We start from the raw sequence: 24921 nt of genomic DNA on the forward strand, positions 1-24921 counted from the left end.
GACCAATCGCTTGGTTGCGTACGTGTTTGTCTCTAAGGGCAGACAGCAGTCCGAGGGGGAGCAGCAGCTGTGGGTCGTGAGCAGATGCAGTTTGACGAGGAAAGGACAGAAGAAAGGGAATATCTAAAGAATTATCTGAGCCATACTCAAAATACTACTGACTTCAAATACACAAGATTGATGCTTTCTCTTAAGAGAATGTGGTTGTTCATGACTTACTTTGTTATTAATGTGCTTTTTGAAGGTTGGGAATTCTGTCTGGTTTTGAAAATTACAAGTAAATGGGCAATAGAAGGGAATACAGTTTTAAGAAGCTGGGAGGGAGACACTCAAAATATAATGTGATGGAATTATAATCCCCTCAAAAATAACCTTTTGCTGTTTGAAGCCAACTCAAAGATGAAAGGCCCAAACGCCTGAGCAACAGACCTGCCCTGATTTCTCACCATGCTTTTTGGCCTTTTTTTCTGTGTGAGTATCAAACATTGCTTTGAGTTCTGTTAACATGCAGTAACACTGCAGCAACGTGAGAGCCAAACATCACTGAACTAAAAGCTTTTTTGTATGAATGCTGATTTCTGTGTTGAGTGATTAGTACAGTGATGGTGAGGGAAGATCTCTCAGTAGCAATAATCATTTCCCCATGAGACCTGAACTGCAAAATCCACCCTGGGTAGCACCATGTGTTTCTGATGGGTTTGACCCTGTGAGGATTCTAGCCATAGGAAGAGTAGGAAATGTTGGGATATGTTTACTGATATCTGTGATGGTTACTAGGAGAGCACTCCTCTACCACATTGCTGACATTACGGGCCTGGTCTGTGATATCTGCAGATAAATGGGAATGGTAACTATACTGGCAAAATGGTGACTGCTGTGTTGACAACTGGTGTGTGACCCTGCTTGCCACAGCCTGAACTGCGGTGTGCTGACATGCTGAACTTAAGTGCCACAAAGCAGATGACAGAAGAGTGTGTGCTGAGATGGAGGGGTGTGAGGGCTGAGCACTGCTGCTGTGGGGCTGCTCCCCTGGGAGTTATTGCTTCCGTGAGCTCCTCTGTGCAACCCAGCAGGGGATGGTTGGGGCAGACCTTGTATTGCTGTGGGTGAGGGGCAGTGCCAGACCCGTTCCCACAGTAATACAATAGGAAGGAGAGGTGCTGGGCTCTATCTTGCTTTGAAACAGTGCTGTGTATGGCTGCTGTCCAAAGCCTGGCTTGCTGATATGAGGCAGCAGTGTTCCCTCTGCTCCAAACTCCTCCACAGACTTTGCAGTCCCCCCTGGAGGTGACTAAATGTCATTATCTCAGTGACACGAGCTGCTATCTCAGCTGTTTGCTGCTGCGGTGCGGATGAAAGCTCCGTGCTTCCTGCTGCCCTATCAGGCACCTGTTGTCTGTACCCAGACATTACTCACATCCTTGAAGTCACATCTTATTTTGCATAATTAACACTGACTGCTCTCCGCTTCCTTCCTTCACCGGTAGTTTTGCTCCGTGGCTTTACCTGGCTGTGGAGACGTTGGGTTTTATTTTTGAGCTCTAGCACAAGGATTGAAAGTAACTGCTGCTGCAAGGCGTGGGCTCACGACCAACAAAGATGTCACAGCCCGCTCTGGGGATGCTCTTCAGTCCTGATCCCGCACCGCAACCGGAACCTGTTGTGTGCACTTCTGTGCCACTTCCTCAGGAGCAGTTTTCAAGCAAGCAAACAAGAACCCAAACAAAGTTCTGTTCACCCTCAGGGTGAGCCGGGAGGCTGTGCTCAGAAGAGGAAGGCACCACCTGAGACGAAGGGACACAACGCCTCGGGGCAGGCTGGGGGGCTCCTGAGGCACACTGGGATGTCCCCAGAGGGAAATGTTTTCTGAGGCACGTCCCCTTGCTGGTGCTTTCAGGTGGCTCCCAGTGCCGGCAGCTGACTCATGGCAGCCTATGAGGGCTGTCTTTGGGATGGAATCATTACACCAGCACTTTGCTTTCTGCAGTAGTTCACCGTTGACTTCTGTTTTCTAATTTGCTTCAGCTTTTAATATCTATTGACCTGGTTCCACATGAATAATTTAGTGTTTATGAACAACCGCAGTAACCAAACCTATGCCATTAACTAGACCGTGAGCTCAGCAAAATAGGATAAAAATTCATAAAATATAAAATGAGAGCTACGGGGTCTGCATGGAGCTGAACAGAAGAGCTGTGTGACCTGTAAGCCCCAAAACGTGTAACTGCTCAGTATTCAAGTGATAGGACTCCCACACCTCCAGATGTGTGCAGTTAGCTGCAAGTGCCGCAATACACTTCCCAGTCACAGCTCTGGGATTATTGGGTTGCAAGCCTGACGTATGCATGTTTTCTGCAGGATCAGGTATTACAGTTCTTTAGTTTTTGCACTTATACCTGACTTGCCTGGCATCCTTCATTCCAGCTGAGCATGCAGTCTTTGCATTTGCTTTTCAAAACGTTGCCAGTTTGAAAATGTTCTCTGATTTGTTTCCTTTCTTGGAGGATGGCGGCCTGGGTGGTGCTTTCTCTCAGTCTCAAGATCTGACCTCAGTGGAGCAGAGGTATTTGCAATTCACTGAGATGAAAAATTGCAAATGCAGAAGTTGGTGCCTTACAGGAATAAAGGTTTTTAGATTCGTGACTGTGCATAGCTGTAGTTTGCATGGATAGAGGTGGAGAGAAAGGTAGGGGCTGGCAGTAATGAACAGACAGGATCCTCTGCTGAAGCTGCTGTGATTTTTGCTGCTGCCCAACTGGCAGAGCAACAAAGTGCATTATCAGGAAGAACTCTGGAAATCTTAGATGCGGATTTTCCCATCCTAGGCTCTGGACACGATGCTGGATCTACTCAGTAGCAGTGCAGGGGAATGGGGCTATTTACCTGCAGGGAGATGGATGAGGGACCGTGGGGAACCCCGCCAACTGTTTGGGATTGAATAGACCATCTCAAGGACCGTAAATTGTGAACCTCTCTAATATTTTTCAGAATATTTATTTACAGTTCAGGTCAATAATCTCCAGAAATGCAGTTCTGCTTACAAACAAAATTCCTGGGCTGCATTCCCAGGCATTCCCATGTGACTGGAGCATTTTTAGCAACAAAACGAACAAATGCAAACCTATGTTCAGGGCAGTGGAAGCATTTCTGTTCCCATTGTTCCTATGTGCCCAGGAGCTACGGCAGCGTGCTGAGGGCTGAGCTGAGCGGGGCGGTGGCCTGGGATAGCTGGGCTATTGAGTGTGTAAGTGCAAGGGAACAGCGGCTCTCCGCCTGATACCTGCTGGCATCTCTTCCCCCAAAACCTGTCTGTTTACTCATGACTAAGAAAATGAATTTTCAGACAGAGAAAATTGTGTTACCTGACAAACAAAGCAGCGTTGTGGAAAAATACTGGCATTAAAAGCCACCGTGACTATAGAGCAGTGCTACAGAGCCTTGTGGTGGTCATAGTGCTATAGCAGGGCGCTGTGATCCTGGAAAATCCACTACTGGGATTGTTCTCAGCTCTCCAGCAGCAGTCCCTTGTTAGTGGGGTGCCTGACAGCTTGCTGCCTCCTGCCTGTATCCCATGCCGTGCTTGGACCCACTTGGAGCAGAAAGCTGTCCCTCCTTCCTCAAACCCTGCGTGACTTTCCCTGCAAGGCTCCATTTAGAAATGATGCAGTTAATGAGCAGCAAAGCAAGCACTTCAGTATCGCCTAGTTTTTGCGTGTATATTACAATGAATGGGTGTAAAGCAGGCAGCAAATTCACCTTTATTTTGAGAGGAATAAGGTCGATGCATCCTATCTGATGTATGATGGGGACACTGATTGTTCAGAAGCATAAACATTACAGCCTTTAAGCTACAACTTAACTGCTGTGGTAATAACAGTGCTTTTGCTAAGCAGTTCCTGTTATTTCTGAGGTTAAGGTTTAAAATGCATTGTATAATAAAAGCATTCCGTATTGCAGCTCTTTGCTGTGTCCACGGGGTCGGTGATGATTAACTGCATATCTTAACCACAGCTCCTTCTGCCCTCTGGCATGAACGTAGTTTGATGTGACCCTCCTTTACACCCCATGCCGTCATTTTCAGCTTTCTGACTCGATGTGTGCAGGTAGCTCATAGCAGCTGTTAATGATTTACAGCCCTGATTTGTCTCCAGGTGAGATTACAAAGCTGCCCTTGTTGTAGAAGGAAGGGGCTGAGGTGTGCAGCTCCCAGAGCAGCTGTGCCATGAGGCAGCTCTGTGCCCCCCGCAGCTCTCCATCACTGTGCTGGGCTCTGCAATGGGAGTGGATGGAGCCCACCTGTGGAGTACTGCTGGGCACTATGGAGTCACATCCTTGTATGTAATTACCATATTCTAATACTTAAATATTTTCCTGACTAATTTCTTCCTGTCCTGGCTTTGAAAATAGCTGGCTTATAATCATTAAGAACTTACAGATTGGAAAAGTACACGATTTCAAAAGATTTGTTTAATGCTTAAAAATGACTTTTCTTTGTGGGCTTAACCTGTTACCTTTCACAGGATTTACATTTATTTATTTTTTTCCCCTTTTCAGCCAGCAGCCCTAATGCTGTGAACGCCCCCAGCTGCTGCAGCTCTGCCTGCTGGATGGTGCAGTAGGGAGGAACCTTAACAAGAGGAAGAAAAGTAAATGTTTAATGATTTGCCTTTAACAGATCTCAAAAAGCTTTTCCTTCATGCTTTGCTGCTTATGAGCTCTTTGGATGCCTTTATGTTCTCTTTCTCCCCATTCCTGGCTTTCCTCTCAGTTCTTTTCCCTGCGAGGCAGTGATGCTATTGATGCCGGATCCTCAGGACAGGCAGTCTGGGCAGTGAGGTGTCAGACGATGCATTTCCTGTGTGCAGCAGTCAGTCCTTCTCACTCACAAACAAAGGCAGATAAGCATTAGAAATTAATATTAGCTTGCTTCTGCATGCCCTGTTTTCCTGACCTTGAGGAGCAGAGGCCGGGCAGCACCACATCGATCCGTGGTGGACAGGGGAAAGAATGGGGCTCATGGGCTCCTCTGTGCTCTGAGAAATGCGAATGGAGTGCGCTGCCTGGAGCTGTGGTGCAAGCTGGGGCCATTTGGAGGTAGGAAGTGGTCAGCTTTGTACCTCCCTGCCAAAGAAAACTGCTGACTCTTTGAATGCAATATTGACATTAAGGTTTGGAGGAGGATGTGCAGAAAGGAGAAGGCTTGGGGCTGTTGGTATGATGAGGTGAGCAGGCAGATTCTGAAGCCATGTTTTTGCTGAGTGCTGCATCCCCCCCACCCCTGCATGCCGCTGTTTTCTGCAGCCATTATGTGCAGCTGTGTTCCAGGGCAGCCTTGGGTGCCCTATCGGTGGTGGCTGTCCCTGAGAAATTTGTTTCTGTTCATAGAACCACAGAATCATTCCGCTTGGAAACAAACCTCTCAGATCCCTAGGACCAACTCCAGCCTACCTCACTGTGCTCACTGACTGCATCCCCATGTTCTGCAGTACCTCCGGGTTGGTGACTCCCCGTCCCCTGGACAGCTGTGCCAGTGCTGACCACTCTTTTGGGGAAGAACTATTTCTTAATATCCAACCTGAGCTCACTGCCAAGCCATCCTTAGCAGGTACAAACATTTCCCTGCACCTCAGATCTGTCCTCTGCTGCAGCTCTGCACTGCTGCATCTCATTTGGCTCCCACTGGCAGTGCATGAGATGCACTCATCTCAGCTGCGGCATCCTTTGTTTCTGTCCCTCATCAGCTTTCTGTTCTGTGAGTAAGATAGGGGTGGTTGGTATGAAGATTCCTCCCCAGCCACATCCCCAGCTCCTGCTTGCACTGTGAGGCTGTGGAGGTGTGCCAACCTTGCTGGGCTGCTGCCGTGCCACAGTGAGCTGACACAGACACACATCTGTTGTCAGGGATTTTGTTGGGTTGAGGTGTCACTGGGAGTGAAGGGAACAAATTAAGGAGAAATTCAGTCATTGCTCTGACAGGAAAACCCAATGAGGACACAAAAACTTAATGATGCATGTGGGCAAAAATAGGTCAAATTTCAAGAGTGATGGGATGTGAGGGCGAAGTTCCTCTGAGGGAAAGTACGCCGAAGTCCTGGTGCACACCTCACAACATGAGCTTTTGTGCACAGGGCAGTGTAAGAGCTTTTCAGATCTATGTGGCAGATAGAAAATGCTTGAGAAATGGGGAATGAGAAGAAAAGCTGATATACAAAGTAAGGGCTTGTTGGCTCTGGGTTACAGGAGCTGCAGAAGTTCAGTTCAAACTCAGACCTCTGCTTTTCAGCATAGAAGCTAAGTTTATTTCCAGGGCTATTGAGTTATCTCTGACTTTTTGGTGTTCACTGGAGTAGTGGAGAGTTCACCACTTGATATGGGAGGATTAGGATTCAAAAAACTGAAGGCTGGAGACTTCAGTTTTGGATTATGCCCTTTGTTGGCTGGAGATGCAAAGGCCAGGACTGTTAAACTTCTGTCGCTTTGAATAGCAAGGTAGAATCTCCCTGAAGAAACATAGCGGACAGGAACAAGTTATTTCATGGTCAACTGATCCCGTGCTTCATTTTAGCCCAACTCAAAGCCAAGTCCTGGCTACCAGCCCCATCAGTCACTCACAGGCTATGAAAGAAGGTTGTGGTGGTTGAAAGTCTGATAAAGCTCACTTTTGTTATTAAGATGGATTATTTTAAAGAGAGTGTGTGTCAGCACAGCCTCAAGCAGTCCTGTTTAGAGGCAGTCAGAGTTAATAGCCAGGAGTTTACCACGCGTGTTGGTGTGCTCTGGGGTTTTGGGGGAGCAGTGCATCACTGCCACAGGAGGAAGAGAGGATTTCCTACGTGCCCTTATAATTCACCTTTAGGATGGGGTGTTGGTTCTGTTGCTGTGAGCAGAACGCCGTGCGTGACAGTGGGATTACTGTACAAACACTGCTGGTTTCTTAACGTTAAAAAAATGCAGCGAGGAATTTTTAGCACGTTGTCATGCAGCACTCTGTTTCCTGGCTTGTACATTCAAGCTGTGTAATAATATTTATATACAAATGCTGACTGTGATTTTCCACCCTGGAAAAAGGAGATGTCATTTAAAAGTGCTGCGTATGATGTAAAGCAGAGACTTTTGACTTGCCTACTTGCATATGGTGTGGGTGTGAATTTTAATTGTTTGAAAAGGGATCACTTAAAAAAATGTAACATTCTTGCTACATAAGCACATTCTCCCGAAGTAAAGGTCGTTTTGCTCTTCAAAAGTTGCTCTTGGAATAGCCAGGGAGTTCCTCGTGTTGTCTTTCCTACCACCTCCTGGAATTTTCTGAAAAATATGAAGTCATTGATTGTTGGGCTGAAAACTCTCCTCAGACCACATTTGATGCTGGGATCCAGTAATGGGAGAGCAGCAGCAGTGGCTGAATGTACACTGGCACATGGAGGAGCATTTTTCCCTAAGAGCTGTGCTCTCCCATCTCCCCAGCACTGACACCTGCATCCCAAGGCACGCGGGCTGCTCCTGCTGTGTGAATGACCACATTGATTCTCTGAAGCTTTTCTGGAGCTGGGATTTATGAACAGTTCCAAAGCAAAACCTCTGCTTATCGGCTCCAGCCAAGGAAGCTCTCCCAGAATACTCCCTATTTCCAACATGTTCCCCATCCCGCTCTGTTTGGCCCTGCTTTTCACGTCACAGTCTGTGCTCCTGAGAATTTCTTGGGGGGTTGTACGTATTGAAAATAATGGCCCACCAAGTGGAAATGTGCAAGTTCATCTTCTGATCCACACTTGACCAAAGAAGGTTGGATCTCAGCTTTGTTTTATCCTGTTACAGTGACAGAATCCAGATGTCAAGAGCTTAAATCTCTCGAGTTCCTGTGTTCTCCCCTTGGAATGCCGTGCAGTCGGTGCTGCCCCTCTGTGGGGGTTGCAGTTGGGGGCTGCAGGTGGGCCTGTGCCTGCTGTGCTTCTGTGTCATCCCCCAGCAAAGACTAATGCTCTTTATTGACAGCAAAACAGGGCCAGTGGTTGTTGAGGTACTGACATGAAGAAGAATGGGTGGTGCTGAATAATTTGTGGATGTGCTGTGAGAGAGAGAGTGATCCTCCTGGCTACCTACCAGGGCTTCCAGTGGGATGCTTGGATGGCTGGGAGCAGCGTGGGCTGCCAGGGCAGTAGGAGCCTATTTTGACACTTGTGCTTTTTTTGTTGTGCGTTTAAATTGCTGTAGCATGGTGGGGGTCAGCCTCTTCTCCCAGGTAACAGCTATAGTATGAGTGATAATGGCCCTAAGTCGCATCAGGGGATTTCAGGTTGGATATAAGGAAACATTTCTTCTCCAAAGAGTGGTCAGCACTGGCACGGGTCTGCCCAGGGAATGGGGAGTCACCATCCTGGGAGGTGTTCAGAACCGTGGAGATGCTGCAATGGGGGGAGGTGATCAGTGAGCATGGTGGGGTGGGGCTGGGGATCTGAGAGGTCTTTTCCAACCTCAATGAGGTCAGGCACAGTGGGGCAGTTGGGCCTGGGGCTGCTCCTTCATCAACTGGTGTGGAACACCTCTGCAGCCAGAGTGTGATGTCAGTGCCACCTCTTCCTGCTGTGTGAGGGAGGGACGCGGGGGACTGGCAGAGGATCAGCCTTTTGTTGTGCCCAAATAATGGGTGATTCACTCAGAATATCAGTACGTAGCTGTATCTGTTCTATGTAGATTGCTTGATGCTGATTCCCTTTGAAATGATAGGTTTAAAATAAAGTAGGAATAAATAGATTTACATACCGCCTCCTTGCTCCCATGAAACCTGCAGGTGGGGGCTTTGGTACCGGGGGGCTGCACAGAGCTCTGACACCTGAGCTGGTAATTGGCCAGAGCCTGGGGCACTGCCTCTGCTGGGAAAGGGATCTGTGCTGCAGGGAGAAAAAGGGCGCCCAAAGAGAGACCCCCATTTGCAGATGAGCTATCTCTGATGGCAATTTTATCCTGAGCTGTGTAGGGGCTGCTGCTTTTTGCAGGCAGTGCAGCGTGGCTGTAGCAGCCCTGGCTGGTGGGGCACCGGCAGCCACCACTTCCTTCCCCAAAGCTGTCAAAAGCAGCTTTAAATCGGATTAGGATTTTAACAAACACTTCATGGTTTGCTCTCTGCAGGGAGGATCAAAGCCCGGGGAGGACCCTTCAGCTGTTTGCTTTTCCTTTATGCAGAAACTTTACCACGGTTGCCCTAAAAACCCCACCAAACACAACTAAGAACCCCTCCTCAGAAAAGCAAATGACTTCCCAGAGCCTGAAGTAAGGTGGTGGTTATCTGCTGGCACTTCTCCCCCTCTGCTGCAGCTGCCTTGGCAGAAGAAGAGCCTGGAGTGATGGGGCTGCTGCATGGCACAGGTGGATTCATGGCCTCTCATTTGTTTGTTGGTTGTTTTGTTTTTACCTTTTGGACATCTTTTCTAAACCAGAAGTGGTTTGTATGTGTACTGCTGCTCAGAATGTCCCGGGGCCTCTCCTGCTGGGTGGAAGCTCTGAGAGTTAAAGCTGCTCAACAACAAATTTCTTTGAAAAGCTTAAAAGGAGAGGGAAAATAGTTCTGAGGTTAAGATAAAGCACTGAGCGTGGACCTCTGGTTCCTCCCTGCTGGTGCATGGGATGGTTTCTGACACCAGCTGCCTGGGACCGCTGAACCTGAGAGTTCTGAGCCATGGTGCTGCAGTGACACAGCCCTCGGGGGTGGGGGTCCCTGGACCACTGCCAGCCCAGTCTGGAGGGCCTGGACAGGGTGAGCCCACCTGTCTGAGCCATGCCAGTGTGCCAAGGGGTGTCTGCAGGTCTAGGCTCAGGTCCCACCACTGGCTGGTAGATGGCAGCCTGTTTTCTCCTCTCTGCAGCGCGGTTTGGTTCAGCTGATGGACTAAATGCAGAATGAGGATCGAACCACACACCACTGCATGCTTTGTAGGTGATGCTTTGGGGACAGTCATTCATTTGAGATGTTGGTACAGCAGGGATCATTTTTCAGGCAGAACATATTGTGGGAAAGAGGCTCAGAACAGATGTACTCATAGCTGATTCCATTTATCATATTAAAAAATAAAGAAAAGACAATTTCAGCTCATTTTCTGCTTATTAGTTCAAATAAACAGCTTTTCTAATCAATGTGTATGGCAAACACAATGCCTTCATAATTGGCAGTAGTGGTTCCAAAATTAATGAGACGGTCCTTGTTTATTCTCTGGTAACGAGTCAGACAGTTAATGCACTGTTCTAATCCTACCCTTCTCCTATTCCTTTGGGTACAGGGAAAAATTATGCTCTTGTTTTAAAATTTAAAGAGTTTGAGGGATTTTGTTCCCCGTCCATTTGAGTGAGCACAGCCAGGAGTGGGAGCGGCTGCACTGAGCACCTGAGCAGCACTGTGGGATCTTCTGCTCTCATTTATCCAGAGGGCTTTGTTGATTCTTACTTCCCTTCCAAAAATGCTGATCTGATTTATGAAGTGATAGAAGAGGTCAGGAGAGTAATTTTACCTATGAGAGCATAGTGCTGTCCAAGTAATTGCCCAGGAAAAGAGAAGATCTGATCTGCTGCTGCAGATGTTTCTCATCTGGAATACAGACCCATTTTTGGGGATTACTGTTTATTTTGATGCTTTATTATACTGCAATTACCAGGAAGGAAGTGATGCACAGGAATGTATATCTTTCAGTAACAATTAGAGGGTTTAACCCCTTTCTCCCCTCTGCCTTCAATACTTGTGAGCTCTTGGTTCCATTCTTTCAGCAGGAGCAGAACCTCGAAGTGCTGTGGGGTCCTGCTGGCACCTGTCACAGATGGTGCTGTGGGCAATTTGGGGATGCCTTAATGCTCATTTTCTGAGTGTAACTAACGAGGACCTGTTGGCTTTTTTTGCCACCTAGTGCTTCTGTCCTTGCATTACTGTGAGGCTTTGGGCTGTGCAGGAAGGAGCCCCGTGCTGCTGCCCCCCAGCCAAAAGTGTTCAGAGGTGCCTTGCAGGAGTGGAATGAACTGAGCCCTGCTCTGTTTTGCTAAAGAGCTACAGAGCAAGACGGCTAACCTGAGGTACGCTGAATGGGAAGAAGCAAGCTTACTCCATTACTTTTGGATTTGGGGTTGTTTGTGACTAGGATTTTAAGCCTGGCAAATCCTTTACAAAGATGCTGAACTTGCTGATACGTTGCACAGGGCAATGCATGGTCACACTGCAGGCAGAGTTGCAGATCTGTTAGCTGCACGAGGAGCATTTTGTGCTCTGGGCCTGCAGCCTTCCATGTTCTGAGACACCGTAGCAATCACTCTGTGGTTAAGACCATCACTTCTAAAGATGGATGTACTTGCCATTTTAGCTGAGGGGAATAGACAAGCTGTGGGGAGCAAACCACATTTTCGATGGTCCTTGCTCTTACCAGATTCATATTTATTGCTTTTTTTTTTTTCTTTTTTAGCTTGCAACACAGTTCAAATTTATCAGCACCAAAAGGCATCTGCAGAGAGGAGGCAGAGGCCTGACAGCATGCTGGCTGTGTCCCCACTGTGGTGCTGTGGAGCACCAGCCCCAATGGGAGCCGGCTGTGTGCTGATGGGTGTTAGGAGCTCTCCCCTCTCTGCGTGGCTCCAGCCCTGGCTTGACAAATCCCTGTTGTAATGCAGCTGTTCTGCTCTGGAGGGGAGCAGGAAGGTGGGTGGATTAGGAAAAATGTCATATTAGTGATTTTTTTCCACCAATCCATGTCATGCTTCTTGGCACCGTGGCCTCTCAGCTTTCCAGGCTGCTCGCCCAACGCCCCGTGAGCTGAGCCCACTGCTGCCCATCTGCCTGTGGGTCCAAGGCTGCTCTCCACTCATGCCTGGGGGACTGTGGGGCTGGGAGCTCTACAGAGCCTTGCAGTTGTTATTAGTGATAGGATGAGAAGTGGTGGCCTCACATTGCACCAGAGAAGGGTCAAGCTGGATATTAGGAACGATTTCTTCTTCAAAGAGCAGTCACTGGCACAGCTGCCCAGGGATGTGGGTATTCCAGAGAGTGGAGATGTAGCACTGGGAAACACTATCAGTGGGCATGGTGGGATGGGCTGAGGTTGAGCTTGGAGATCTTTGAGGTCTTTTCCAGCCTTAGTGATTCTATCTATGATGGTTGCTGTGTTTGGCAGACCCATGCATGTAATGCGTTACCTTTTGGTACCTGGCTGTGGCATCCAGACCTCCCAACATTTCATAATCCACAAATGGAAAAGTGGCACTTAAAATGAATTTATTCAGGTGGGAGCACTATAAAACATAAGGCTTTTGAATCGCTGCACATGTATCTGAGTGTCGGTGAAAAGCTCTATTTGACTGCAGAGCTAGACGCTCAGAAGTGATGTGTGACATGGGCTGGAACAAAGGCATCAGACCAGGGGAGGGTGTGAGGAAGGCAGAACCCAAACCAAAAGTCCTGTGGGATTAATGCTAACTTTTATTTTGCACACTGCTGCTCTCCTCCTTGTTTTCCACCCTTTTCTCCCCAACATGCCTTGAAACAACAGCGGAGCTGCCAGCAGAGCGAGTGGGTGCGTTTTCCCTTTGCTTATTTAATTTGAAGCTGTCCTTAAACATAAGGTCATTTTATAGCCTGCTCGGGGGCTGCCAGGCGCAGGAAGCTACCTTGCAAGGAAGGAACTGGCCCGTTCTGTCTAAATATTGTTGATTGTGTACCGAACAGAGACGGCTACCAAATAGTAGCTCTTTGTGCCTCTGGTCGCCTCCTGCCAAAGTACTTTCCATAATTAGGCGTAAAGCATATTTACATTCCTGTTGTCTTTGGTTGTGGGCACACACCTGTATATATGTATGTGTGTGTGTGTGTGTAGAGGTGCAGGCATTCATAGTCCTGCATTCAGAAACTGCCCTGTGCCCGTGAGAGCAGCTGCAGTGACCGATGTGTGTACCTGGGCTGTGAGCTTCCAGTGATTTTGGGATGCCCGGTGTGAGAGGCAGAGGAAACCCGTTGGGCTCATCTGCCATGCATGGTTGTAAACCCCCATGTAGAGAGATGCTACCTTTGAACGGGAAGGCCCTGGATGAATGCTCCCATTCAAAATTCATTGGTGTTTGCATGGAAACCAGAAAAATGGGCTTAACTCAAGAATGCAATAACCTCACTTAGGAGTGCTTTCTGCAGCAGGCACTCATCGCTCGCAGCCTTTCTGCTCGCACAAAGATAAATGGTGGAATAAAGTAATGTGTATAGCTCTATCTCCAGCATATTTATAACAGAGTGGTTGATGTACAACATCTTCCTAGCATGCGTTGTTCCCCTTCCCTTCATGATAACTGGTAGCAGACATTGATTAGTTCAGTTTGGAGGAGAAAATGTCATGCAGGACAACTGGATCCTTTAGAGGAGATTCCTGAAAGGAGTCCAAGGAGTGTTGTGCGGTCACGTGGCGTTGGCTCCGTGCCTGCTTCCAGCTGCACACTTCATTAAAACAGCCAAATATACATTAATTACTCTTCTCTCGTAACTTCCCTGCATGAGCAGCAGTGTAACTTTCATGTCCACACGATCAGGTCGGAGAGGAGAGCTGCTTGTTGTGATATGTGTACGGGGGTACGTGCTCCATCTTCAGGGCTGGGGCTGAAGTATGGCTGTTGGTAGCAGCTGGGAGCTGTGTGGGGCTGGGCAGCATTGGGAGCTCCTGCTCGGTGTGCTCTTGGGGTGCTGCATGGAGTGCAGTGCTGGTTCCTGCTGCCCCTGCCTGCCCGGGGAGGTGAGCCACTGGCACCTGGGGTCTGCTCTGTCATGTAGAGCTCCGATCTGGATTTGAGCTTTCCCAAGATTGCCACAGCTCCAGGTGCTACAGGGATTCCCAGCTCACCTCTGTGTGGAGTCTCCTCTGATGGATGCTCCCTAGAGAGCTCCAAGCAGACGCTCTCAAATGGCCCCGTGTGGGCTCCTCTCCATAGGAAGCCAGGGGGCTGCCGATGCGCTGGGGCAGATCCCTGCTCCTGTTGGATGGCTCTGCAGAGCCTTCCAAGCACCGAGCCATGCCTGCTCTTGCTGGGAGTGCGCTTCTGTTCCGGATGCCTTCTGCGCTTTCAGGCGCTTAATGGAAATGGCAGTGCTGCTCTTGGAGGGCAGGCCGGAAAGTTTCTGCGGACTTGTCTGTGTGCCAGAGCGACATTTTTGTCGGGCGGAAGCTGATTTCCATTATGTCTTTGTCAGACTTTGCAGCCATAGAGGGGAGTTTGGGGCTTTCTGTGTCAGAGCCCTGTACAAATGTTATCCGAGGCCTTTACCTCCTGCTAACGCTGCGGTTTTGTGCTGTGCGTGGGAAGCATCTGTCCGGGTGTTAAGCAGGGGTGGCTCAGTACGTGCACTGGAATCCTTGCAGCTCTTCACGTTTTGCTGGTTCTCTGAGGTACTGGATTCTCAGGAGTGCTGTGGTTTGGCCCCTCTGGAAATACATTTGTCCTTTGTTATGATACATCTGTCTTTAAAACAAAGTTTCCTCTTTATCTCAGGTTTAAAGTGAAAAATTTGAGGTTTGGAAGCATGTTAGTTTCCTGTTCCAGATGCATCTGCATTCAGATCTGGGAACAGAGGTTTGACTGTAATAAAATAAGCAAAAACACACACACGCAACCACACTAAATCGGTCTTGCAGGTAAAAAGGAAAAACATACCCAGAAAACAATATTTGCAAAGACCATCAGGCAGTTTTCAGGGTAGCTCTGTTTATTTCAGAGTAACTCCTATCACTGGTCAGCAATTAAAAATAACCAAACCCAAACCAACTCCAGACCCTCCCTCCCAATGAACACCATGGACTCAGCATGATGTAGCTCCTATCCAAACATCTGTTCCTCCGGTGCTGAGAGGTCTCCTTGCTATGAGTTAATGCGATTCTCTACACAGAGGTTAAGTAAAGTTGAGAGGCTCCCATCAGTGGCTTTGTGCCATGGAGGCCAGCTCTGCAAAAAGAGTTTCACTGCAGAAATGTCCGGTTCTAATTCAGAGAAAAACTCAGGAGGGAAAAAACATCACCTAAGCTGGGCTTTAATGCTGTGCTGTTTGGTATGGGAGATGCTTCAGTATGGAAAGTGGGGTGCTCTGCGTCCTCTTCCTTCTGCTGGCATCTTTGCTGTCTGTCTGCTGGTGGGACTTCCAGCAAGGAGCTCAATTTGGTGAACACAGAGTGCACAGCTCATCATAGCTTGGTCAAGAGGAGATGAACTGTCTGCTTGGTTCGGGAAATATCCAATGTGTATAATCCTGCAGCAGTGATTCAGTATGAGGAGCTGTGGATGCAGAACTGTATGGCTGTGTGTAACCCTTTCTGTGGCGTTTCTCCGGCAGGCAGACCCAACAACCTCCTGTCCCATTCCCAAAGCACAGATAATGTCTATGTGTAAAACAGACCGTGTTTGTACCATCCTTCCTGGCACATGTGGGTCACTGGGCTTTGTTCCCATCCTGCCCAGCACAGCCCACAGGGATGCCTCCATCCCAAACAGAGCCACCTGGGCTGTACCTCAGTGTCTGAAGAGGCGGTTAGAATTCGGGATTTAGAGTGCGTAAGACTATAAACTATCATGTCTTTTTTTTTTGCCTGCATTGGCTCATCTTTAGTTTTTTCCTCAGTTAGTTTTTGGATTTGAGGCTGCTTATTTTTCCTTGCTTTGTCCTATCCATTAAGGATGGAAGCCATGTTAAGACTTGGATAAAAGTTTTATTCCAACCACTGAGCCTTGCTTTCGGGACATCTCTTCCTCCCATATTTCAAAATGAAGCTATGGAAGAGAGCACCAGGGTTTGCTTAAATGCAGGTGATGCAGAACTGAAACAGAAGAGTCAGTGCATGGAGTTCCTAGCAGTCTATCTTGTACCTAGCAGTGAGATTGGGTCTTTTCTCCACCACCTCCTGTTGGAGCTGCTCTGGCCCCAAATGCTGCTGTGTCCTGCATGGCCCTGCAGGGATGGGGGCATGGCTGCTGCGTGCTGTGCTGTACGTCTGGCTTGGGAGGGTTACTGACAAACTGCATCCACGCTTTTACTTTCCTGCCCCGTCTCCTCAGTGTCGGCTTTCGGCTCCTCTGGTCCCACATCCTGCAGGGCTGCAGTTCATACCGAGGAGCGCGAGCATCAAAGAGGAGATGGAGAATAAGAAACCGCTTTATGACATGTCTTCAAAGTGCCTTTTTAAAAGTTCAAAGGACAAGAGGGAAGGAGGGAATAAAAATCAAAGGAAGATCGGGGGGAGAGAAATTAAAGCCTCAGAGAACTTTATGGTGTGTTCTATGTAACACTTTCAGTGCCGAAATCAGGGCTGCTCCCAGCAGTGGTGTCAACAGCAGCAGTGCCTGCAGAGCTCCCATCCTGCTTCCAGGCACCCGCAGCTGTGTGCTCCTACATGAACTTCATTCCAGATCCACACTTCCCATTCTCTTGCTTCCAGGCCAAGGGAAGGATGTTGGCTCTGCACTGTCTGGGAGGGCCGGGGTCTGAGCTAAATCACAGCTCTGATCTGCTGTCATCTCCACAGGTTGGAGGTGTCATCCCTGACAGCCCACAGCTCCCAGGCCAGGAGCTGATTTGCCATCCTTGGAAGCCTTCTAGGCAATCGGGCTCATCTCTATTGACAGTTCTTTGCTTCTTTTTCTTCCCAGAAAAGCATCTTGCTCTCTCCCTTTCCTGCCTCCTACTGCAGGACCATTAGCCCATGCCTGGGAAAGCTCCATCTCTGTTAAGGGAAAGGGACTTTTCCTCGTGAGAAAAGGTGGTGGGTCCGTTTGTAGGCTGGAGAAGAGGTGAAGCAGACTGTCTGTGTGGATGCCTCATGTGCCATCTAGAGACTCTGCTGTGCTTACACAGACTGGGAGGAAACCCAGATGAGTGAGCTATAGGATTGTTAACATTCATTAGGCTCTTGTTCTCACCACTTTCCTGCTTCTTTCTGTCTGTTTTAAAAAGCTCACGTGTTGGTGGGCATGGAGGTGGCGTGGAAGCAACTCACTGCTGCAGGGTGCAGGTCCCAGGTCTGCAGCAAACAGGGCAGGGATGTGCTCTGGGAGAAATAGAGCAATGGCTTTGCTGATTTGTGTTGCCATTTTGGGAGTTTTCAGATTTGTGTGTTCAAATGGATGCAAAAATCCTGGGATACCAAATTAATTTGCTGAGAAAAGCAAGCAGGTATCTGAGCAGAGCTGATGGGTTCCTGCCTGGGGAGCTCCTCCATGAACACGAGCAGTCCATAGTTCTGTTGCTGGCCATGTCTGAGCCAGGAAATGCATTTCACACTTAGATGTAATGGTGTTTCCTCCTTTGATTGCTGCTAGAGAATTTGTGGAGCGCACTGGTTCTCAGTCAGTCCTCCTCCCAGCCAGGGCAGCTCACCCAAACAGCTCTGTTAACATGGATAATCTCTGGGGCTGCTGCTCAGGGGAAGTCAGACACTGCTGCAGAACTCCTCATTCTGCCTTTCTTCAATACCTTACAGGGCACCCTGCTGTGCTCCCTGCTGTGGGCAATCATCCACAGTCAGCAGCACTGCAGCTCTGGGGTCAGCCTTCACCGTGTGCTGTGCTGCTGTGGGGGTCTCAAATCTCAGTGTGTGGGTGGTGTTCCAGAGAACGACTGGTTCAAGGAATGCATTCAGTGCCTTGTCTTCCTCCTAATTTTCCCTAAATATTGCTGGTAAGGTTACCTCATAGTGGGATTCCCCAGCATCTGCTCTCCCTCCATCCTGCATGTTGCAGGATGTGATGGTGCTGGGGAGGTCACTGCTGGCTTTGTGTGAACCAGGAGCCCTGTGATTTCCACTCACCTCGCCCAGGGGCTGGAAATAGAAATGGTTTTACTGTACTCTCCCACACTGTGCTACAGACAGCAACGTGGGCTGCTGTGGGAACACTCCTGGTGCTGGGGTTCTTTTTCCCTGGAGGAAGCAGCAGTCGGTCAGCAGAGCTGATGTCAGCACTTCCTTTTGACCATCAGACGTGGCTCCTGTCTGTTGTCACAGCTGGTGACACTGCAAGGGGCATTTGTATCACAGGACAGAACTGCTCGCTGCAGGGGCAGAACGAAGATGTGGTGCTCTGCAGCAGCACAACAGTGCTTTGGGGAGGTGGCTGGGATGCTGGGTGGAGAGACTTCTGCAGTTGGGCAGTGCTCTTTGGTGCCCACCAGAACGAGGGGGAAGGATGCAGGCGGAGGGCTGGAGCCTTTGGGGTGATTTGAGCCCTGCCTGTGAGCAAGGGGCAGCTGCTGCAGCAATGGCAGAAGTGTTTCCCATGAGGCTGGGTCCTCCTGCCTGGGGGCAGTGCTGCAGCTGAAGGCGTGCTGTGCCCTCGCAGCACTGCAGAGCAGTGCCAACAGCCCCATGAAGAGGATAAAGGTGCTCTTTTGTTCTTCTAAGCTAAAAACTGATGGCTGTCGGTTTAAATTTTGGTGCCTGCCCTCCACCTGCTGCAGGTGGGCTGCTGGCTGCCTCCCCTTCAGGTTTATGTGGTTTTTCATTCTATTTTGTGTTTGTGAGCGTTGCTAAGAGATGGTTCCCCACGGAAGCTGCTAGACCTACCCAGCTGCAAAACTGGTGTAGAAGGGAGGGGGAACTCCCTGCAAGGCAAACCTCTGCAGCACCAAGGAGAATCTGGGACATCTCGCTCAGATATATGTGGGCACGTGGAACAGAAACGCAGTTTGTTGCTGTTTGTCAGTGGAGCTGCAGTGACAGAGATGCTCGGCTGATGCTCGGGGCAGAGCAGGGATGGGGACACAGTGCTGCCCTGCTCAGCACCGCGCCTGCTCCACGCACTCACTGCTCCCGACGCTGTTTTTGTCTGCTCTGCTCAGACTGCAAATGGTTATGCAAATTCCTGAATATTTTCCTACTTCCTTTTTCAGATGTCTAACATTATGTATTATTTTCTGATACTTACCTAAACCGGGAAATCTGTTTTCCATCTCATTTCAGTGGAGGTTTTCTTTCTAACCAGTCCTCCCCAGCATTTTCCTTTAACACTTTGGATTTGCCGAGTGAACTTTGCAATATGAGGATAAATGAAAGTGAAAATGTATTGCTCGTCACATACTTGCTGTTTAGAGAGGGTTTGTTTTTTTTCCCCTCTGGATTTGAAGAGAGAGATATAAATCATTGCTTTAAAAACAGGGTAATTTAACAAGATTATAGGAGAGAGAAAATCCACTTCCTACCCAAAGTAACAGTCTCTTAGCTTTCTCCACCTACACAAGCCATATGTATCCTCTGAGCCGCCTGAGATCCTCTTTTGTGTTTTTCTGGCAAGACTGTGGTATCATAATTAAAGTCCATGTGCAACGCTTTCTCTGTGGAGCCCGCACTGGTCTTTTAATTACTCTGTAATTGGTCAGAGCGTTGCCATCGCTCAGCCCCCCAGCCTGCTCTGCTGTGTTTGAGAGGTCCCAGAGCTGAAGGGAGTTTAGGAAGCTCCAAGTTCCCGGCTCAGAGGCTTCTGCTGCAGAGTTGCTTTTGTTACCATCTCCCTTTTTAACAACAGAGCCAATGGTACCAATATAAATATAAAGGAGCGGCGTGAGCTGGAGTCGCTGTGTCCCCAGGTAAGGCTGTGTTAAGGATGTGGTGCTTCGACCATCCACAGCAGCACTGCTGAAATCTCATGGCCGGTTGTTGTGGTTGCCCTCCTTGCTTGGATTTGGGCTCCTCAGCAGGTACAGAACCTGCAATCGAGGATGCTTTCATTGATGTAACAAATGTCATACGTGCATTGGAGAGCCAGAACTCCAAAATATTTCTTCTGAAACAAACTTGAGCATCACAGTGGTTCTCAGCTGACCCATAACATATCCCAGGCCTTCCCAGCGTTGAGCTGCAGGACGGGCTTCCAGTAATGAATTCTCAATGAAGTGTTTTTCTAATTATAGCAAATTATTTTTACAAACATTTTCCTGGGAAGAGAGTCTGAAATTAGAGCCAAAAAGGTGGAAGGCTGAGAGGTAGGCAGTGCCTGAAATAAAACATTAACTGCATGCTAATTTTTTCTTTTTACTATCAGGCCAGATATTTCTTCAAAATGCAGAGCAACATATTTCCGAGCTCCCCGGATAAAGCTGGTGAGTGCTGCTGGAAGGCTGTGACTGGTGGTGTGCGCGCTACTGGCCCTCAAGCTTCGTGTTCACGGGTTGTCATGAACTCCGTTCAAACACAGCCAGCTCGTGGCTGGAGCAGCCCAGAATGGGGACATCCCTCTGCTGCCATCCTGCAGTGCAGGGCTGCCCCGCACGGAGCTGCTCCCAGTGCCAGGACAGAGAATAGCGCCCGGCCTGAGGGCTGCAGGTCAGCCTGCCCCAATGGGAAGGATTTCAGATCTGCTTTCCCATCTCAGTGTTGCAACTTAGCTAAATGTCACGACTTCTGCTCTTTTTCTGGAGCAAGCTTACTTTCCTGCTTTCAGATGTTCTTAGTTTTTTTGGGAGGAAAAATAAATGAGCTGTTATTAGAAGAAGTGTAAAAATCCACCTCTGGATGTACTGTGCCATAGAAATGCAAAGTTTGTACCAATGGAGACAGTTTGGCTGCTCGATGCCACTGCTTTCCAGGAGAGGTTTCCAGTCCGCTGGTGCTGCACATACATGCATGCTGTATGTGCCGTTCCCATGGCTCAGCTGGATAGTTTAATTGAAGTTAACCACGGAAAGATCCATAATACTTGGATATAGTGGCGTTAGTATAGCTGCGTACAGCCGGTTAGTCGCCTCACTGCCAACCTGACTGCAAGCCATTGTTCACCAGAAAGGAGTTAGCTATTTTATTTCTACAACAAAGCAAAAAAATCCTCCCCAGATCCCAGCCCAGCAGATGGGCTCACCTCAGCTCAGCCCCTGGCAGTGCGGTTGGTGGAGAGCCCTGCAGGTTGTCCAAGCAGCAGTTGTTGGCACCACACGTAGGGCACAGAGCAGAGGTGGTCTGGGAAGGAATGCAGGCAATGAATGTTCTATGCTGGGCATAACTGTTTCACGAGGAGTTTGAGATTGAACTGCCTTGGGTGGTGGATACTCATCTGGAAGCCCGTAGTGACGGCGCTGTCTCAGCAGACTCCTCCTAGCTCGCTGTGGCTGCTCTCATGAAGCACCTAAGGGTTAAAGACGGACTGCTGCCCTCTCCCCCCGCCCGTAAAGGTAATTATACCACCATCTATTTAGCTGCTGAAGAATTTGCCATTGAGTAGATAGGGCCCTGCTTCACCAGAGCCCTTCAGCCGCCCAACAATATCGCATTACCCAGATTGTATAAAGAGCACGAACGATTTCCGCTCGCGGATCTATAATGGAGGTATCTCTTTACAAAGACCCTACTTCAGGCCAGCTGAATGCCTCCGCCGTGCCTCAGAAATCCCGCAGCCCTAATCCCTTCAGCAACAAAGATCTGTTTCTTTGCTTAGCATGAAGTAGACCTCAGAGGCCGGTGTGTGCCTTGGCCTGTAGGCCAAAAGCCTCCTGTTTACAATTTCCCTATTCCTGTTTTTAATGTTGTTCTGAGAGCAGCCACAAAGGGCCAGTTTTGTCCAGCAGGAACAAGGGAGCTATTAGAGAGGGACGGAGGAAGGAAGGAAGGGAGATCCAAAAGGAGCAGCCCAGGAGGGATTAGCATACACAGCTGTTCCCCGAGGGACAGGAGCTTTATGCTTTTTATAATTTCCCTCTCATTTACATTTTTTAATATCTCGTTTCCTCCTTTCTGTGCCCCCTCCCCCCTTCCTTCAGGACCATCTGCCCGTTTTATTGCAGTTTTGTTTTTCAGCACGCCCGGTGCCGCGTGCTCCCAGCTCCGAGGATCAGCCCCGCTGCCGGCATCAGCTGCAGCTCACTGCTCACCCCGAACCCCCTCTGCCCGTTGTTCACCTTGCAGCCACGTCGGTCCATGCAGCCCGACGTCCCTTCCCCGTGGCAGCGGAGCAGTGGGTCGCGCCGTGGCTGTGCTGGCGATTAGCGAGCAGCCAAGGCTGAGAGCTCTGTCCCTGAATGCGCATTGTTCTCGCAGCTTCCAGCACCAGAGGGGAGAATAGTTGAACTGTTTACAATATTGTTTCATAGACTGCTAAAAAGTGGCTGTCTGTTTTTCAGAAGTGCAATGAAACATTTATGAGTGTGGGACTTCCTCCAGCCCCGCTGAGGTGCCATTGCTGCCCAATGCCCCGCGCTGCTGGCCGAGGGCAGTGGGATACACACACGTCACTGCTCCACCCTTTCCCTGGGGGGCTGTTCCGGGTGCCTGGTTTGCAGGCACAGATCTGTGGCACCTGGCAGGACTGTTTCGGAGCTACAAAGTGCTCTTGTTGCCTCTACCTGCGATAATTCATGTGAGCTATCTTCCATGTGTGCAGGGAGGGCAGTGAGGTGCTGGCACTGCTGCCCAGAGGTGCTGCCCCATCCCTGGAGGTGCCCGAGGCCATGGATGGGCCCTGGCCAGCCTGAGCTGGGGGGCAGCCAGCCCATGGTGGGGGTAGGGCTGGAGGTGCTGCGAGGGCCCTTCCAACCTGGGATGGATCTGAATGATGCCTTCCAACCCAGGCCGTCCTATGATTCTGTCCTCTGCCTCCATACCTTTACAGCTCCGTGTTATTTCGGTTATTTCCAGGACCACAGGCTGTTCCTCACGTGGGATTTGCAGCAGGTCCTTCCAAAGAGTGACATGTTTTTTTCCCATGAAGAGACTTCAACACAAGATCGCTCCGTAGCTCATTAAGGTCATTACAAATGTTTATTTTTAGGCAGATGGATGTTCTAACCAGAATGGTAATCTGGTTGTAGCTCAGCGCAGGAACAAGACAGAATTTGGATTTTACTGTAATGGCTATGAATGTTTCACTGTGTCTTCAGCATAAGGGATCCCATTGTGCATATTTCGGATGTCTGCAGCTTTTACGTGGTTTCGTCTACATTTCTCAGGATTTAATATTTGAAGTTCCTTCTAGGGATGTATTAGAGGAAAAACTGGATTTGAACTCCAGTCAGAAAGTTTTCACATATTCAGAATTACACACTGCTTATAAAAGCAGTTTGCTTCTGTGGGGTATGGTTAATCCATCTATCTCCTGGCATGGGGCACTCATCCCATTCCGCAGGGCTGGGATGGGAGCGGAGCCGTGGTTAGCGTCCTCCCCAGCCACCCGGGGCCGTCCAGCCTAAGCCCTTCCTTCCTGCCCTGAGTGGAATTATCATTAACTCATAACTTGTTTTCAAGAAGAACTTTTTTTTTTTTGTAGGCTGTGGAGTTCTTCCAAGAATTTTTCAATTTCTACAGATGAAAATACAGTCTAAACCAGATGCCAGCTGAAACGCGCTCACTTCATACCACCTCGCCAAGGCAGCGCGCCATGGGCTCAGCAATGTGACCTTTAAAATAGCCTTTCTAGAACACACTGCTAAGAGCACTTTCTAAAAAGCCACAATTGCAGCTACTCTTATTACTCATAATGTCCTTGATGGAGAGGAATACTTAAGGAACTTCAGCTTCAACGACCCGGTAGAGTTAGCTCCCTTTGTGGGACTACAGACTTGAGACCACGATGAGAGTGTTGATGATAATGAACATTTCCTAAATCATTACTTGTATAAGAGTAAAACAAAATAAAAGCAGTGAAGCCTTTGCTTCGCCTTGCCCACGTGAATGAATGGCTCTGTCATTTAGCCATTTGTTTCTAGAAGTGGATGCGTATATCCGTGCTTTCTCCATGTATTTATAAAACTAACAAATATTATACACACAGTTATGCAAAATGCATTCAGACAGTGTATTTCAAATCAATGAACATTTTGAGTCATCAGCCTAAATGCTTTGTAGATGCATAACTACACACTACTTTCTGGGGTTGTTGTAGTATTCTGAGTTGTGCTGAGCTGCCACTTCATTAAAACTGTCACTTGGGATCCAATTCTTTGGGTTGGTTTTTTTTTTGTTTTTTTTTTTGCATGTGCCAGGAAATTTGGACTCTGATTTATATATGGCCATCACTGCCATGCTGGTGCACCACCAGCCCACAGCACTGCGTGGCACTGCATGGCCCTGGTGGGCACAGGGAGCAGAATAACATGAAATCCAGTTTGCTTTGGTCAGTTCAGGAGAGATTTCACACCAGCAGTGATGGGATACTTTAGAGTTGGCTGGGTGGAGTTTTCCTATCATTTCTGAACTTTCTGTCCTTAAACTGATTTCACTAAATATGTGACGTTTTGAGGAAAACTTGCCCTGTGTCTTTAACTTCTTTCATGCTAGACAGGGTGGAAACAAGATAAGTTTGCCTTAAAAGCCTTTGTTTTTTCTCACTTCTCTACTCCTTTGGTGACCCAACACACTGGTATTCAGATTTGGCACCTTACAGGGTCCTGGTTCTGCCAGAGCTCCTGGTTCTGACTGCCAGCAGCAGGATATTGAGGGGTTTGATCTGCAGTCATTAAGCAGCAACAAACTTAGTGTTTTAATCAGCTCCTTTCCATGCGAGATATAACTTGCTCAGCCCTGTGGTTCCTAGAGGTAATGCCTCATTTCCAAAAACTCATGTTTCTGACCATTGCTGTGGTTTCCCTGGAGTGGGACAGCCATCCCTGCCCCATCCCTGCTCCATCCCTCCCCCATCCCCTCCCCCATCCCTACCCCATCCCTGCCCTGCCTGGTAATACAAGGCCAGAAGCCCCACTCCCACTTCTCCTTGCACAGCCTTTGGTGGCTCGTGGGACCGTGCTGGCACTGCTGCTCTGTGCCATGTGGTGACAGGGCTGTTATTCCAGAGCAACCGGATGGGGACCACCAATTTAGTTCTCACAGACCATGGCTTCTGGCTCTTCGAGAGCATTGTTTTGAATTGGCAGGAAAAAATTAAGCCATTGTCTTTGCTCCCATGAAATTTCCTGTCCTCTCTTTATGAGGTGTGTGGCTGCACGAAGTGCCTTTCTGC

The 24921-nt window shown here is 48.8% G+C and overlaps 1 long non-coding RNA gene across 2 annotated transcripts; it reads left to right on the forward strand.

Annotated features, from left to right (window-relative positions):
- Nucleotides 1–4164: 4164 nt before the first annotated feature.
- LOC116217223 lies at nt 4165–24369 on the forward strand. Of its 2 annotated transcripts, XR_004161450.1 has the most exons (5): nt 4165–4334; nt 4555–4646; nt 9127–19567; nt 20023–20080; nt 23233–24369. It is a non-coding gene; the product is annotated as an uncharacterized LOC116217223 (long non-coding RNA). The 2 variants fall into 2 exon arrangements; XR_004161449.1 differs by lacking the exon at nt 9127–19567 and having other exon boundaries at nt 4168–4334; nt 23233–24133.
- The last annotated feature ends 552 nt before the right edge of the window (nt 24370–24921 follow it).

The sequence above is a fragment of the Meleagris gallopavo genome, chromosome 15 (genome assembly GCF_000146605.3).
Source record: "Meleagris gallopavo isolate NT-WF06-2002-E0010 breed Aviagen turkey brand Nicholas breeding stock chromosome 15, Turkey_5.1, whole genome shotgun sequence".
In the NCBI taxonomy this organism is placed as follows: Eukaryota; Metazoa; Chordata; class Aves; order Galliformes; family Phasianidae; genus Meleagris; species Meleagris gallopavo.